The 18,303-nt window shown below is 33.5% G+C and overlaps 1 long non-coding RNA gene across 1 annotated transcript in view; it reads right to left on the bottom strand.

The window, feature by feature from the left end:
- Nucleotides 1-3,817: 3,817 nt before the first annotated feature.
- LOC130708281 (uncharacterized) overlaps nucleotides 3,818-18,303 on the bottom strand; it is a 149,752-nt gene continuing 135,266 nt past the window's right edge. The window contains exon 3 of the long non-coding RNA XR_009008464.1: nucleotides 3,818-3,909. This is a non-coding gene — a long non-coding RNA (uncharacterized LOC130708281). The remainder of the gene's footprint in view (nucleotides 3,910-18,303) is intronic.

Here is an 18,303-nt window from a genome sequence, read left to right as displayed (position 1 = left end):
TTTTAGATACTATTCCTTCTGCCTTATATAAAAATGCTGCTTTCATTAACCATCATTTCCCTTATTTATCAATAAAAGGAGGGAAAGTTTTGAGAGTATGCACATGGACATGACTTTAAGTGAAATCCCTCAAAGTCAGAAAAGAGACAATCAATGTAATTGAGATTAAAATAGCTTATGTTAGGCATGACACTGAGTAGTAACTGAGTTCTCCTAGGATTTTGTAAAGTAGACTCAAATCAAATTTGCAGCTTTTGTTTCAATGTTACAGACATAAAAATCTAGCTGAGTGATGAATATAATGGCTCTTTAGGTTTTTGCAACTGCTTTGAAAGGATTTTCAAATAATCGCAAGTGCCTAAGAGAGACTTTTAAAGTACATGAAAATTTTTGATATTGGAATTTTTTTATTACCATGGCAGTTGGGAGAACAAATGATTTTTTTCCTTAGGTATTTCATTGAGAAATCACAATTCTGTGAAGTAATTAACATATTTTTAAAATTTTATATCTCAGTAAAAACTATGGGTCAGTTAAAAATGAAAATTAAAGAAGGAATTAGAAACCATTAAGATAAAGTTTCATGGTACGAGGTCATTATTTTGAGTGCTTAATAGAAATCTGAGCTTCCTGGCAATTATCTTCTATTTCTCCTAACGTCAAACATCTTATATTTACTGCATGTAGCGTGTTTCATTTTTACCTCCATCATCACATATTTGTTGTTTTTTCATCTTTCCAACCCTAGCTTTTTGCTCTTTTCCAGACTCGTTTCTCTGACACCTGCACTGACATTAATTCTAATCTATATGCTTTGAAGCACCACTTGTTTATTTGTAGGATGTTTTAACATTAAATTACATCATTAGATGCATGCTTATCTGAATAAAGTCTGTCTCTGTCTCAGGAATACACACTTTATGTTGTTCGGAACCTTTATGATGTTAGGGACTACTTTCTTCAAAGAAACAACTCCATTTTCTTATGTATAAGGAATTCCCAAGAGATCTCACATCAAGGGTACATAGTTATATCACCACACATGGATTATACTTTTACATAACATATGCAGGAGCACTGTCACTAGACATAAAATGATACCCCTAAGACCCTGCCTTCTTTTACAGTGATGGTTGGTGCTTAGATTTTTGTCACTTTGAGTAAAAATAAAATGCCTTATTTATCTTTGTGCTTTCAACATATTTCAGGCATGTATGTATGGAACATAGGAAGTAATTAATTGTATTAATAAAATTAATGAAAAAATAAACTTATGTTAACCATCTTCCTTATCTAGTCCACAGAGGTGCCCAGAGTCCAGGGCAGGGTCAACCACACATTATTCATAGATACTGATGTATTGATTTTGAGGAAAAAGTATAATACTCATGAAATGAACACTGACCCACTTTGTATGGGTATTCTTTTAACTTTATAATGTACACTTGTAAATGGATACTTCCTAAAATTTATATTTGTTACTGAACAGAAATTATACTCTTTATTGGAAATGTATTATTCATTTATTTTACCATTTTTATTGAAGTATATTTAATTTACAATATTGTGTTAGTTTTTGGTATACAGCAAAGTGATTCAGTATATATATATATATATATATATATATATATATATATATATATATACACACACATAAAACTTTCTCTTTCTGACTTATTTCACTTAGTATGATAATCTCTAGGTCCATCCATGTTGCTGCAAATGGCACTATTTCATTCTTTTTTATGGCTGAGTAATATTCCATTGTATATATGTACCACATCTTCTTTATCCTTTCATCTGTTCATGGACATTTAGGTTGTTTCCATGTCTTGGCTATTGTAAATAGTGCTTCTATGAACATTGGGGTACGTGTATCTTTTTGAATTAGAGTTTTCTCTGGATATATGCCCAAGAGTGGGATTGCAGAGTTATATGGTAACTCTATTTTTAGTTTTTTTAGTTTAGTTATTCATTTATTTTAAATCAGCACAATTACAGGAGATGACTTGCTTGTATAAACTAGTAAATTACCTTTGCTATAGATAGTTAGGTTGTTATATTACAGAAAAAATAAAAAGGTAGAAAATATTGAATGTTTAAAAATTATGTTAAAGTGTGATTAAAGTTCAAAGACATGACACCAAGGGAACTTATCTGTCTAGTTGGTCTTTTGTAGTGTGACATAACTTGAGTTAAAGCATAACTAATAAGTTTTGATTATTAACTGTTTAAATCTCATACTTCTCTCTGGACTGTGGACTGAGAATTTATCAGACTCAGGAATATCAAGATATCATGTCACACTAAGCTAACTCTCAGGGAATAATACATATATATAATTATTATAAAGAACCTGAAAACCTTTAACTATTGCTTCATGACTCATACTCTGCAATAAAAAACCTACATTGGAATTCATATTAATATGAATTGTACTTGGTAAACATAGACACTAGCAGACTATTAAGTGACATTTCCAATTCCAGCAATGATCGCTTAATGAGGCTATCCCCCAAGAGAACGTGACTGGATCATCTTAAGCAATTGACCAGGCACTCCATCACCCAAAGAGGACGAGACATATATTGACAGATTATCTTTTCTCAGCAATTCAAATTTTTAGGCCCCATAAATACTTTTTTCATTCTTACTAACAAGGTTTTTTAAATTTTTTAAAGTGTATTCATCAGGAAATAAGTGACACTGACCTTGAAATTTGAGCTTAAAAAAGAAAACTTTTAAAATGGTGCAGGTGTGGGTAAGAGAGAGCTAATAATGATTAGCACAGGAGCTTAAGCTTGCAATAAGGGAATCCACTCTTATGCATGATGTTATCAGAACCTGGGCAGATTAGTTGTAGCTTTCATTAAAAACAAACAAACAAAAACTTAGCCAATCTGCAGTAAAGTTGCAGGGATGATGGATTGAGAGGAAACATTCCAGGAATAACTCCACTCCCATTGCTGATTTCTTGCTAGTACCTCTTGTTAGTTCATTTGGATGCCAAGAGCAAAGAGTTCCTTTGATATATTCCCTGAAATCAGTCTCTCTCAGCACAGAGCATGGGAGAGAGCTGTGGAAAGTGGGTTTGGTGAGGCAGAGAGGAAATATACAGCCCATACAGATAAAATATATTTGACTAAGTTACTAAAATGATCCTGTAAAATGAACTATACTCTAGGTACCATGATTAGAATAAGGCTATTCAAAATCCATTTTAATCAACAATTTATAGGTGATTATTTAGTTTTAGTTAATTTACTAACCACATTCACTCTATGCCAATTTTTCCAAAGTGCATTATTAGAAGGCAACCTTTATTTTAAATTGAGTTCCTTTATGTCATCCCCTGTGTACTGATTAAAATTTCCAGAGCTTTAGTTTAGGAAACTTTACTACACATACACACACACTACACTAACCTACTGAGTCTGCATGTGTTTCATCCTAATAGTTTGGGCACATGCTCCTTTACTGTGCTTTATTTGTTTTCCTTTATGTGTAAGAACTATTCATTTAATCTGTCAGTCATCAATTGCACACTTGTTAATATATGTTCTCATAGTGACTGAATTTCAAACATTTCAAGCATAGCTGAATTTTGCTTTTCTTCATATTGCTTTTCACTTTGCATTTGCAATTGGCTCTGCTGTGGTATTATTTCTCCAGCACACAATAGGCTTTTGTGAATGTAAAGGCCATATTTTCACTTCCACTATTCCAAACAAAGGATCAAAATCAAGTTTGCTTTTATTAGAATATGAAGGAAGCATTGCTTTGTGCTTTGTGTCCTGAAGGGGCTACTTACCAAGCTCAGTAAATGCTGTCATTGCTGATATAGTAGGTATTACATACATTGAATGTAATGTCTTATTCAGTGATATTTTTCCAAACGAGGATATATCTCTGAAATGAACATTGTTACAATTAAACGACTGAGTCAACAAAACTTAAATATTCCCTTTTGAACATTAAAAACATTCACTTCTTAAATATAGTCAGTTCTAAATCACCGCTACTAACAGAAGTACAAAAATGCAAAAGGATAATCTATAAATTATTACATTTTGTTTTAAAATGTGGCAAGTAGTGAACAAAAGTCAACTAGCAATCTAAAACAGTTTGAAATCAAGCATAATGAGTTAAAATTTTTAGGTTTGGTCTTGTGAATAAAGTAAGTGGTTTACATAAGTTTTCAATTCACCTAATGACTGCTTTATTATAACTCATAGTCTAAGACATGTATTTTTCCTAATTCCTGCCACATACAAATATGTGGTTTACTTTAAATGCATGTGACTTTCTAATTTAAAGAAACATATTTATCGACTAAACTTATTTAGTGCTTATATTATGAATTAGACTTCTATTGATACAATATTACTACTACTACTACTAATAATGATGATGATAAACAGTGCTAAAATTCATTTACAAAGGTAGAGTACTAACCATTTACAGTAATTAATTTTTAAAATTTTCTCCAAAACACTTGATAGGAGTGGAGCAATGGTGTTTAAATGTCAGAAGGACACCTTAATAATATACAAAAATACAGAGTGGCCATGCCCCTAACTGCTGAACAACACACAAAGAAGGAAAAAACTGCCTGATACAGAGTTGAAACAGGCTATTTAGTTTTTTAATCAAATCATTCCATGATAGAAAAGTTTATTAAACGAGTTTCCAAGAATAAGAGAAATTTTCTTTAGTTCTCAGTGACGTTATTTATGACACAAGATATATGTGTGAATTCGTGTTACTTTTATCACTCTCTGCCTTCAGGTATCTTCAGACATAGGAGTACTCATAATTCATTCTTTCATCATACTCAGCAACAGACAGCTTCCTACAAAGATGGCCTATCCAAGGGATTTCTCATTCATACTAACTTTTCCAGCTCCTCCTTCATGGTAAATCTGTCTAGGAAAGCCCACATCAGCCCTCAGACCATAGTCCCGTTCCTCTAAACAAGGGATGGTTATTTTTCTTTCCACGTGTGCTGCCTCCTTTAGAGAACTTTCAGATATCTCTGAAATCTGATCATCTAGGAGTTCTCTGTAGCCTGCTTGCAACTTCCCTACATCTTGTTCTGTTAAAGATGGATTTTGTATATCATTCTCTCACATTCTTGTGGTACTCGATGATTTATGAGATAAGGGGGCATTTCATTTATACTCTGCAAGATTACTACTTTAAATAAGGGTTCTTTTTGTTGTTATTTTGTACTGAGTTTAAAAAAAAAAAAAAAAAACCTAGGTCAGTGTATTGAGGCTAAACATAAAAATAAAGGAAAATAAATGTCCACAGTGCAGAAAATATTGTTCGTTATATGTTTTTTTCTTATAGCAAAATAATCTTCAAGTATGTAAACTAGGGCATCTAATTAGAGAAACAGGAGGAAGAGAGAAGATTTCATGGAATGTAGAACAGAGGTGGCCTTCTGAGGTGGTGCAGAGATGACGCACAGAAGGTCCACATTAGGTTTTTTCATAACAATGTCATTTTTATTAATATATACAGTATAATTTTGGTTGTTGTGAAACAAATAATTACCTAGATATTTTTGCATGGCACTGGCAAGGTAAAATAGGGGATGTAAAAGTGAAAATATGTAGTCTTTTATCTTTATGAGTTTGCAATTTGTAGGAGTGATGAGCTTCTTGTGGAAGGCATAAATTCCCTGTCATTAAAAAAAGAAAAGAATACATTGTATCACATGAATCTTGAGGATGGAGAGACAGATTTAAAGAGTTGGTTCTTGAGGGTAGGAATTATTCAAAAAAAAGCATGAAAGTACTCCAAAAAGAAGAAAGAACATGGGTGATGACATACATGGTGCACACATAAAAAGTAAACAAATTTGGCTGAAGTATAGAAAATACAAAAGGCGTTAGTTGAATAGAAGTTTGAATGCTTAAGGAGAAACCCTTGGGTACCAGGCAAAGTCATTTTATTCCTTTTCCCTCAGCCAATGCAAAAAAAAATACTATAAAATATAAAGATAGCTTTAATTAATGAGGTTTTCTGGGAACAATTTTAAGTTTCCAAACTATTTGCTTCTTTTTCAAAATGTTTGAAATAAAGTAGACCTGAAAATACTGTAAATGTGCAGTTTTACTATTCACAGATTAATAATTTCCACACAGGTGCACTTTTAGGAATTCTAATTTGTTCTGTTTTCCATTGATCAATGAGAAAAATACACGTTTTGACCCTCTGCTAAGTCTGTGCTCTCTACTTGAAGATATGTACAAAATTGTTTGTTTTTATTCTGCTGGTATCTTTATTATGGATTTCAACTAGTAATTCACAAATTCCTGACCATGCTTTACAAAGGATATGTAACGATGAATTTTCAATGAAGCTAATGAAACTCAAACTTTGGGGCTTTCATTTGCACGGGCTTCTTTTAAAGCTCAGAAAGAGCTCTGGATATTTGCACAGAAGTCATACGTTTTTGTAAAATTTGCCAAAGCGCTATTTTAAATGCAAATGCTAAAGACTACTACAGCTTAATGTTTGATCTTACCAACGCCTTTTCTCTCATACTGGCTGATATTGGAGTAAGCATGGGTACTTTTGGGGTCACACTGAGGAAACACTGAGGTGGGAAATCTATCCCTTTTGGTTTAGTAGGATCTATTTCTGGGATTTGCAGTATGTGGCTGACCATCTCCATTTTAAGAAACTGCCCTCCACTGTGCTGACTCACCCAGCCTTGCGACGCAGGGCCAAATACATTCACCATGCAAGTGTCATCTCCAGGACCAGGCTCTGGAATTAAAAAATTAACTACATGGACCTAGAAATGCTTTTGTAGAAAATTGCTCTAATCACAAGCTGTAAACTCTAAGTGTACTATTCACTTCACTGATCCTTATGATGGGTATTCTCTCCTTGTCTGACTATACCTATAATTCAAGTTTTAACATTGTACAAGATGCATAAGTAGATAGATGGATAATTTGGGGGGGCGGTCAAGAATTGTGTGAAATAGAAATCATCAAAATTCATGGGTTTGTGGCACAGACTGCATTTAATACTTCAAAGAGTGAATGTGTCTGTATGTGAAGTTGCATATTATATGCATCTCAATGTATCAGATTGTATTTTAATATGCTTCATGTGTTGTCCTGATGAAAATTGGCAGTCCCAGAAGAAATGGCATGCAAAATTGCCTCTGGTGCAGCAAAATAGCCTGAAGAAACAAATACTATAGTGACAAAACTTATACACATATAAATAAATACATCAATGTAGGTAATATCCATTTGAGTGTGCATTTTTGTAGCTTAATACATAGTGGCAAATTATAAAATTGTTTAATGATTCTTGTGTATGTCGATTTCAGAATAATGTTACATATTTTTTCACAATAATTGAGCCTGCAAAACTTAAAATATAACCAAAAAGAAGCATCATAATTGAAGCCAAAGATGTTAAAAGAGAGGCTTCCAGAAGCATCAAAATATTGAATATTTGTTGATTTTGTTTGTATGTTTTAGCAGGCAGTTACCTTGATTCGACTCAAATAGGAAACTGTCTTATAAGGAAAGTCAGACCTAAGCTCAGTTCTCCAATCCTTAGCTGCTCAGTGTCTGCCCCATATCTGTGTGGCTCAAGGGTGATCCAGGCATTTAGACAGCGTTTATACACAGATTGGAGGTGCTCCTTTGGCTCTAACCTTTCTGGGATTTCTCTCTCATCGCGCAGCCCTGTAATTGTCTCAGACCCTGTTCTCCTCTTCATGCCAGAAAGCCTTCACATTTTCTTTTGAAGGTTTAGCCATCCAAGTAACACTGCCGGCAGCCTGCCTGAGGCTAAAAGTCGTAAAAACTGGAAATTCACTCAGAGACATTCCCTTCATCCTAGTGCCAACTGTGGCCTGCCTGCTTTTGTTCACTCTCAGTATCTTTGGGTTCTTGTTTTTAGCACTTAATCTAGAGTGGATTTCCTATCTGCAAATGTTACTCCTGTGGGAGATTACTGAGTTAGCGTCTAAGGGTAGGTTCTTCTCAGTCTTTTAATTGCACAGTGGCTTTCTGATTCCTCAGAGCTAACAGATTATAGAAGACCCCATTCCATTCCCTACAGTTCTTGAGTTTAGCTCTCTGGCCTCATCCTACACATTTCCACAACCTGATTTATGCCTAAAGGGAGAGACTGATTATGCTTGTGTGGCCAGCACTTCCTGAGTCCACTGCCCTCTGGATCAGAGAAAACGTGTATAGTAAACACTATGACACTGTGGGTGATTTCACTCCATCTTTCTGGCCCAGACACCTCACCTCAGGTGCCACCATAGAATTCATAAAATGTACTGGGGTAAATGCAGCCTGTTTTACGGACTGACTAATTTCCGATCTCTCCAGCTAGTCCCAAGTAAATTTGAAGATTTTAACATCGTTTTTTTCCCTTAGTAGAGATTGTCCTTCTGGGCAAATCTGACTGACCTACCACAGAGAGATTTGGCAAATTCTCACTTGGGAGAAAATGTCTGCTGATGGTCGAATTCATCATGAAGAGTTCTTCTTTCTCTAGTATTTTAATTACATTTTTGTTCATCTAATTTTAGTCTATTTTAGTACTCATTATTCCACAGTCTTTTGATGTTTTTAAAAATTAATTCTGTCAACACTTATTCATGAAAATAACTCTCAGCAAACTAAGAGTGGAGGGGAAATTTCTCAACCTGATAAACAACATCTACAAAAAAAAAACCCCTAAAACAAACAAAATTAACGTCACCCTTAAAGGTGATAAATAGATGCTTTTCCCTGAAATCAGAAACAAGGAAAAGAAAAAGAAGTAACAACTGACACTGCAGAAATACAAAGGGTCATGAGAGATTACTACAAGCAACTGTATGCCAATAAAATAGACAACCTGGAAGAAACAGACTAATTCTTAGAAAAGCACAACATTCCGAGACTGAACCAGGAAGAAATTGAAAACATAAACAGACCAATCACAAGCACTGAAATTGAAACTGTGATTAAAAATCTTCCAACAAACAAAAGCCCAAGATAAGTAGGCTTCATAGGCAAATTCTATCAAACATTTAGAGAAGAGCTAACACCTATGCTTCTCAAACTCTTCGAAAATATAGCAGAGGGAGGAACACTCTCAAACTCATTCTATGAGACCACCATCACCCTGATACCAAAACCAGACAAAGATGTCACAAAAAAAGAAAACTACAGGTCAATATCACTGATGGACATAGATGCAAAATCCTCAACAAGATACTAGCAAACAGAATCCAGCAGCACATTAAAAGGATCATACACCATGATCAAGTGGGGTTTATCCCAGGAATGCAAGGATTCTTCAATATACACAAATCAATCAACGTGATGCACCATATTAACAAGCTGAAGGGGAAAAACCATATGATCATCTCAATAGATGCAGAAAAAGCTCTCAACAAAACTCAACACCCATTTATGATAAAAAAAACTCTCCAGAAAATAGGCAAAGAAGGAACCTACCAAAACGTAATAAAGGCCATATATGACAAACCCACAGCCAACATCATTCTCAATGGTGAAAAACTGAAAGCATTTCCTCTAATATCAGGAACAAGACAGGGATGTCCACTCTCGCCATTATTATTCAACATAGTGTTGGAAGTCCTAGCCATGGCAATCAGAGAAGAAAAAGAAATAAAAGGAATCCAAATTGGAAAAGAAGAAGTAAAATTGTCACAGTTTGCAGATGACATGATACTATACATAGAGAATCCTAAAGGTGCTACCAGAAAACTACTAGAGTCAATCAATAAATTTAGTAAAGTAGCGGGATACAAAATTTATGCACAGAAATCTGTTGCATTGCTATACACTAATGATGAAAAATCTGAAAAAGAATTTAAGGGAATATTCCCAATTACCATTGCAACAAAAAGAATAAAATACCTAGGAATAAACCTACATTAGGGGACAAAATACCTGTGTGCAGAAAACTATAAGACACGATAAAAGAAATTAAAGATGATAACAAACAGATGGAGAGATATACCATGTTTTGGGGTTGGAAGAAACAACATTGTGAAAATGACTATACTACCCAAAGCGACCTACAGATTCAATGTAATCTCAAACTACCAATGGCATTTTTCACAGAACTAGAACAAAAAATTTCACAATTTGTGTGGAAACACAAAAGACTACAAATAGCCAAAGCAATCTTGAGAAAGAAAAGCGGAGCTGAAGGAATCAGGCTTCCTGTCTTCAGACTATACTACAAAGCTACAGTAATCAAGACACTATGGTAATGGCACAAAAATAGAAATATAGATCAATGGAACAGGATAGGAAGCCCAGAAATAAACCCACACGCATATGGTCAACTTATCTTTGATGAAGGAGGCAAGAATATACATTGGAGAAAAGACAGCCTCTTCAATAAGTGGTGCTGGGAAAACTGGACAGCTACATGTAAAAGAATGAAATTAGAATACTCCTTAACACCATATACAAAAATAAACTCAAAATGTATTAAAGAATTAAATGTAAGGCCAGACACTGTAAAACTCTTAGAGGAAAGCATAGGCAGAACACTCTATGACATAAATTACAGCAAGATCCTTTTTGACCCACCTCCTAGAGAAATGGAAATAAAAACAAACATAAACAAATGGGACATAATGAAACTTAAAATCTTTTACATAGCAAAGGAAACCATAAAGAAGACGAAAAGTCAACTCTCAGAAAGGGAGAAAATATTTGGAAATGAAGCAACTGACAAAAGATTAATCTCCAAAATATACAAGCAGCTCATAAAGCTCAATATCAAAAAAACTAACAACCCAATCCAAAATTGGCCAGAAGACCTAAGTAGACATTTCTCCAGAGAAGATATACAGATTGCCAACAAACACATGGAAGCATGCTTAACATCACAAATCATTAGAGAAATGCAAGTCAAAACTGCAATGAGGTATCACCTCACACTGGTCAGAATGGCCATCATCAAAAAATCTACAAACAATAAATGCTGGATAGGGTGTGGAGAAAAGGGAACCCTCTTGCACTGTTGGTGGGAATGTAAATTGATACAGCTACTATGCAGAACAGTATAGAAGTTCCTTAAAAAACTAAAAATAGAACTACTATATGACCCAGCAATCCCACTACTGGGCATATACCCTGAGAAAACCATAATTCAAAAAGAGACATGTACCACAATGTTCATTGCAGCACTATTTACAGTAGCCAGGACATGGAAACAACCTAAATGTCCAATGACAGATGAATGGATAAAGAAGATGTGGCACATATATACAATGGAATATTACTCAGCCATAAAAAGAAACAAAATTGAGTTATTTGTAGTGAGGTGGATGGACCTAGAGTCTGTCATACAGAGTGAAGTAAGTCAGAAAGAGAAAAACAAACACTGTATGCTAACACATATATATGGAATCTAAAAATAATAATAATAATAATAAAATGGTTCTGATGAACCTAGGGACAGCATAGGAATAAAGACACAGATGTAGAGAATGGACTTGAGGACACGGGGAGGGGGAAGGGTAAGCTGAGACAAAGTGAGAGAGTAGCATTGACACATACACAGTAGCAAATATAAAATAGCTAGTGGGAAGCAGCTGCATAGCACAGGGAGATCAGTTCAGTGCTTTGTGACCACCTAGAGGGGTGGGGTAGGGAGGGTGGGAGGGAGATGCAAGAGGGAGGGGATATGGGGATATAGGTATATATGTAGCTGATTCACTTTGTTATAAAGCAGAACTATCACAACATTGTAAAGCAATTATACTCCAATAAAGATGTTAAAAAAATAAATAAAAGAGATGTTTTTAAAGCTGCTTTCAGTAAATTTTTTATAAATGAGAAAATGACTGCTGTATCAAGATTTCTAAATCAGAAAACCAGAAGAATTGACTAATAAAAATAAAAACCCACAACTGGAGAAAAAAACAAACCTAAAATAAAACTGAAGTTATCTAAAAATACATACTCTAAAATTAGTACCAGCTTAAAACTTAACAGAAGAATGAACTCTTCTGATGAAATTTATATCTTTGAAATGTGACCCAGAAATAATATACTTCTTTGGATTCATGGACCAAAAATAATATTCATAGTGGTACAAACTATAATTCAAAATTGGCTTGAACCAAAATAGCTTATTGAATATTTATTTGAAAGTTAACATAATAAATAAGAGATGCCAAATAATTTTTGAGTAAACTTAGACGAAATTGTGTTTAATTTTATTTTTAAGAAAAATATAATTATTTTGATTTAATAGGTTTAGATGCAAAATTAAGTTTTTCCTCAATATTAAACATACTTGTATTATTTTGATAAAATATTAGTTTTCATATGTCTCAACTAAATATTTTGGGGCAAAAAACCAGTATGTCCACTAAACATGAAAACAACAGATTTTAAAACATCCTGTATTCAGAGCTGCCTATAGGTTAACAACAAAATAAAATGCATTAGAATTTAAATCATCTGAATTTTTGTTTCTAGAATACCAAATTCTAAATTAAAGATTTGAAATAGGAAAAGAAAATTGAGTTAAAGTCCCCTTCAGGAAGTTAATATGAAACCTGTAGGAGTCAATTTTAGAATATAAGTAAATAAGGATCATAGCGAATTTATCTATTTTGCATGGTGTAAAGAATAGAATGAAACCATGGAGGGAACTGAAACAAATACGTAAGTAAATGTGGAGTAGTTTCAGATATGGTAGAATTAAGACTAGCTTTGTCAGTTAAACATGTACACAGAGCCTAGTTTCATCCAACAACATGACATGGTATTTTATATTTTTCCTAGAAATCATGAGGTTGTTATGTATTTTATCAATAGATGTTTAGAAACAAATATGGAACCTCCTATGTATTGAAAAATAAATTAAAATAATATGCTTACATAATTTTTGTGATTTGTTTCTTGTTAAAACAGTGGAAAGCCAGAAAAAGTAATTTCCCAAGAAATTACTCTATAATATAAATTTATCTAAGGGTCATCCAAGCCATTATTTGCAACTAATACTGATTCATATTTTCATTTAAAACTATGTTCTTATTAATTTCTATGCACATTGTACACCTTGTATTAGTTAGGGATTTAACAAAAATGTTTTATTTTTAGCATACAAAAATATATGTACATAATATGTTAAAAGACCATGTCTTTTCCACTTTTCCAAAAATTTGTGGGCATTTAAGTAAATATTTATTCATTCTTGTTGTCTTAAGTTCGGTTAAATATGCTTATTCCTCCTCTTTAAATGCTAGCACATATAATGCTTAAGTTCTATGAGTATGGGCTTAATATTGAGTCAGATAAAGAGAAGTATATTCTTAAACTATTTCCAGATAAAGGAGAATTATTTTCAGAGTACTTAGAATAATAATCAACCCCTATAATAAAGAAATTACATTTTCTGGGAATTTTTTTTTTTTTTTTTTTTTTTTTTTTTTTGGCAGTGTTTTCATAGAGCTATATGGGTAGCTTTATTTTCTCCTGGCTTCAGCTGCAGTTGTTTCCTTTTTCCCCATAAGGATGCCTTCGGTGTCTTGTTTATAATATTTCAAGCAGTTTCAGGCCCAATGAGCTATTGCCACACTATGGCATTGACAATAACTAAAAGTTTTCTCACCTTGAAATGGCAGATAAGTGTGAATATATATTCATGATCTAATGAATCTACAACCATGTTTATGTACCAGCTGTTTGCTTTTCCTTAGCTGCTGTGATATATCTGGCTGTGAATCTTCTCTTGCTTTTTATTAACTGTCTTGAAAAAAGAAAAGGAATAAAAAGTCCACAGGATATGAAGAGTCTTTTGATAAATGCAGAGTTCTGACATTATAACTTTTCAAATATATATGCATCATGATGAAATAATATCGCATGCATCCAAAATGCATCAATCACATTTATTTTAATATTCCAACTTATTTTTAGTAAGTGTAGATGGAGATTTTTAGTAAATATGCAATATGTGACTACAAATAATAAAACTGATTAACATATAGTACATTAAATATCTTATTTTCCATCATATCTCACAAAGCCTGCCCAGTTTAAGCAGGTTCTAAATTTTCCTTGTGACATTTTCCACTGAGGCGACTTTAATTTTCTGATATCAACATAATACAGAGTTTCATAAAGCTGCTAATATATTAAGTGAATGTGCACAAAAACAACAAATACATTTGAAGTGTTTAGAATTTAAATGGCAAAAAAATAAAATGAATGCATTAATTTATTAGACCATTATTCTGAAGATTAGGAAGATGTCTGTCACCTTTTAACTAAAACCAGCCTGAGACCCATGTTGGTTATTCACAACTTGTAGATGTAAATGTAATTTTCTCATGTTCCTACCTGGCCCATGGATTGTGTTAGTGTCAATTACATACCCCATATTTCAGTAAATTCTTGGAGCCTCACATTTTTATGGCTTCCTTAGCATCTAAAACATTAATGACTAAAGAAAGCCAGCCACTCAAAGAATATTGTAGGTACCGTAGGTGTCCTTAACGATTTGGCAGCCGTAGTAAAGTGTACATTGAATGACCATCTCCTTGTTTCTCTGGTCGCTAAAACACTCTTCCCAGTGTGAAAGGAAAAATAAGAAATAGTTCTAAGTGATATGTTAATTAACTCATTGATTTAACAAGTCTTTAATGAACACCTGCCAAGGAAAACACTTAACTAGATCCTGAGAATTCAGCAGAGAGAACAGAATAACTAATTCTCTTTCCTCGTGGGATTATATTCTACCACATACTTAAAAAGAGTAGCTTAATAACTACTTGCTGTGGCTTAAGTACATCCTGGAGACCCGTCAACTACACAAATAACTTTCTTGACCCCCAAGAAATATAATGACTTAAGAATCACAGGGTTTTATTTATTTTGTTATAAATATCATGAAGAGGGAAGAGTTGATGATATTGCTATTTGACAAATTATTAATTGACTTGGATTTTCTCTTATTTAAAATTAACGTATTATATTTCAATTTCCAAATGTGTAATCTGAATTCCTTGACTCCATGGTGCATTTTTATATTTAAAAATTTTGAAATCAAGGCATAAATTTTAAAATTGAAACTGCAATAAAAATGAAACTCCAATTAATATTTGTTCTTTAGTTTGACTTCAAGTTTCTATTATTTACTTGGGATAGATTTTTAAATAGAGGTAATTTTAAAATATTTGATATTTAATACTAAGTTTTTATGAAAGTGATTATTTGACATGTTTCCACTAGATTGTGTGGGGATATTCATCCTATCACTTCCAGCCCCTAATTTATATTATGATTTAATTTTTTGTTACTTTTAAACACATACAAAAAAGAATCTCACTGTAATTTTTAAATTTAATAATTATTTGCTGATGTGAACAAATATATTTTCATATGGTGTTAATTTTTTTATTTTTTAGTGTATTATCTGCTTTATTATCCTTTGGTATACAATACAGTCACATTAAAAAATCAGAATGGCTTTAACAAGATACAGCCATTTCCTGCTACTATCACTTTCCAATGCCTTCTACGGTTCTCCCCCCAACTTCTTTTGACTCTTTGAGGTCACTCTTCTGTTAGTTACCACTATATATCATAGTAATATGCTTTCCCATAAGTGCTTGATTTATCAATCTGAGATACTAGCTATTACTTTACTGGTATAACAGATGAGAATTTAGCTCATTTATTTTCTCTTTCACCTTTCCTCCTGCCAACCATCTTCCGATCATATTTATATCCCTATTTTAATTTATTTATTGGTTGCTTTAAATTTTTTAATAATTTGTTTCATTTATATTTTAACTTCTATCAATTATCATTTGACTCCCTATTTTGAAAGATTAGGGCAATATGAACACTACTCTTTTTTTAAGCTTTGTTCCCCTGCTCCCAACTCTTAATTTCTGTAATCCATATTATAATGTTATGTTTTCTAGGTTGGTGACTTACACCATGCCCTTCAAACACAGCATAACAATACCTTTATCTTCAGTTTTAGTGTAAAGGTAAGAAAATATAAACAGAATTTACAATATATTTATGTAAAAAGTTTTCATCATGGATCCAAGTAATATATTTTAGAAATGTCTTCTCTGATATACTTTTTAAAATTAATAATTTACATTCCTTTTCCATGAAATGCATATCTACATATTAGCCAACTATTTTCCCAAACTTTCCAACTAATGAACTCCTATTGAGTCTTCTCTATTGACTGAATCCAACCTCCTTTCACCATCCATTTTTCTGCTTCAATATGGTATTTATTTTCTCAGCCATTCAGCTGCCATTTGGGATGCTTTTCTAGTTTAGTTCCACACTTTTCTGGATCCTAGTCTTCTTTTTTTTTTTGGTCCATCCTGTCATTTGCTGTAGCATCTCCTTACTACCTTCCTGCAATAAATTTAGGAAATGAACTGTTTTGAGTCCTTTTAAATCTTAAAAATGCACTTATTTTACCCATACAATTGACTGATACAGTAGCTATGTGTAATGTTTTAAAATATAATAATGATGATAATATGTCACATTACTGAGCAGTTATTACCATCCAGGCAACCCTCTAATTGCTTACATGTATTAACTCAATCTTCAAAACAACATTATGAAGCGGATACTATTATTGTCACAGTTATCAAAGGTATAAGGAGAGTTTCAGTAACTCAGTGAAGTTCACGTAAGTAATAAATGATGTCGGCAAACATCAGAAGTGTTAGTTCAGAAACACATTTCCTAAACTTTATACATCCTGACTCTACTTTGAGGGGTCTTAGTTCCCATCTTATGCTCCATTTCCTCAGGCAGTGATGGATAAGGTGAAGCTAAAAACAGCACCTCATTGAAAGAGGTCCCTAACGATGGCCATACAAATGTGCTCATATAGTCAGGCATTTTTCATCATTTGAAAAATGAAGATATTTATCTACATTCATTTAACACCTACTTGGTTTCTTCTCTGTAATTTTATCTATGGTGTTTTGACCTTCATTTCAAATTTAACAACAGCAAAATGTGCATTCTAAATAAAAAACACAATGAGGAAACTCAGTGCTCTAGGATAACGAACTAACTCCAAAATGGGAGAAATTAAGCCTTTGAATATCAGTAAATAATCTAAATAAAAGAGAAATGCCCAAACATGCTACAGATTTTCATTCTATCTTGTAGATAGTAGAAAACCATGAGAGATTTTATGGTGGTGAGTTGAATGGTCAAAATTTTAATTCAGAAAACTCACCCAGAATGCATAATAAAGATTAAATGTTTGTGGAAAGAAAATTGAACTATAAAGAGATATCTATGGGTAATTGAAAGAGACCAGAACCTCAACTAAAGCAGTATACTCTACATGGAAATGGAGAGGGGGAGAAAACAGTTCTGAGACCTATTATACATGTAGACAGGGCAATAATTAAGATTTACCAAGAGCAGGTGAATGGTCAGGAACAGTTTGTGAATTACATAACCCCCTAGCTTGATTGACTAAATGAATGGTTGTCTGGATTTATAAAATATTTCACAAGGAAGGAGAAGCAAGTTTGAAAGGAAAAGAAATGTTCATTTTTCACATGATGAATCTAAAGTCCATCCTGGAAGAGCTATTCAACCTCATCCCTTTACAGCCTCCATCACCCCACTTGCTTCTTTGATAGAGAGGCCCAGAGGGTTTGTTTGGGCAGGATGTACCAACTTATGTACTATCAACACAGCTATTCAAACATAGGTTTTCTAACCTAAAAGTTAGTTTTAAAAAATTCCTTGGGCTTCCCTGGTGGCGCAGTGGTTGAGAATCTGCCTGCTAATTCAGGGGACACGGGTTCAAGCCCTGGTCTGGGAAGATCCCACATGCCGCGGAGCAACTGGGCCCGTGAGCCACAACTACTGAGCCTGCGCGTCTGGAGCCTGTGCTCCGCAACAAGAGAGGCCGTGATAGTGAGAGGCCCGCGCACCGCGATGAAGAGTGGCCCCCGCTTGCCACAACTAGAGAAAGCCCTCGCACAGAAACGAAGACCCAACACAGCCAAAAATAAATAAATTAATAAATTAATAAAATGTCTCTTTGCCTTTAAAAAAAAATATTTTCACTGGGAAAAGCCTTTAAAAAAAAAATTCCTTAAATTTGTTTTAATACTCTTCTCTATTTCTGTACATCACAACATTACAAGTTTGCATTTAAGATCAGATCTGTCTGTAGAGGCTATAGAGAATGCAAAGGCTATGGTTTTCACCCTTTATTATTTATGTGTTTATATGAGTAAGTGTAACACGTAGC

Source organism: Balaenoptera acutorostrata, chromosome 5 (assembly GCF_949987535.1).
Source record: "Balaenoptera acutorostrata chromosome 5, mBalAcu1.1, whole genome shotgun sequence".
Lineage (NCBI taxonomy): Eukaryota > Metazoa > Chordata > Mammalia > Artiodactyla > Balaenopteridae > Balaenoptera > Balaenoptera acutorostrata.
Note: the sequence above shows the minus strand (reverse complement) of the source record. Positions and strands in the feature narration are given on the sequence as shown.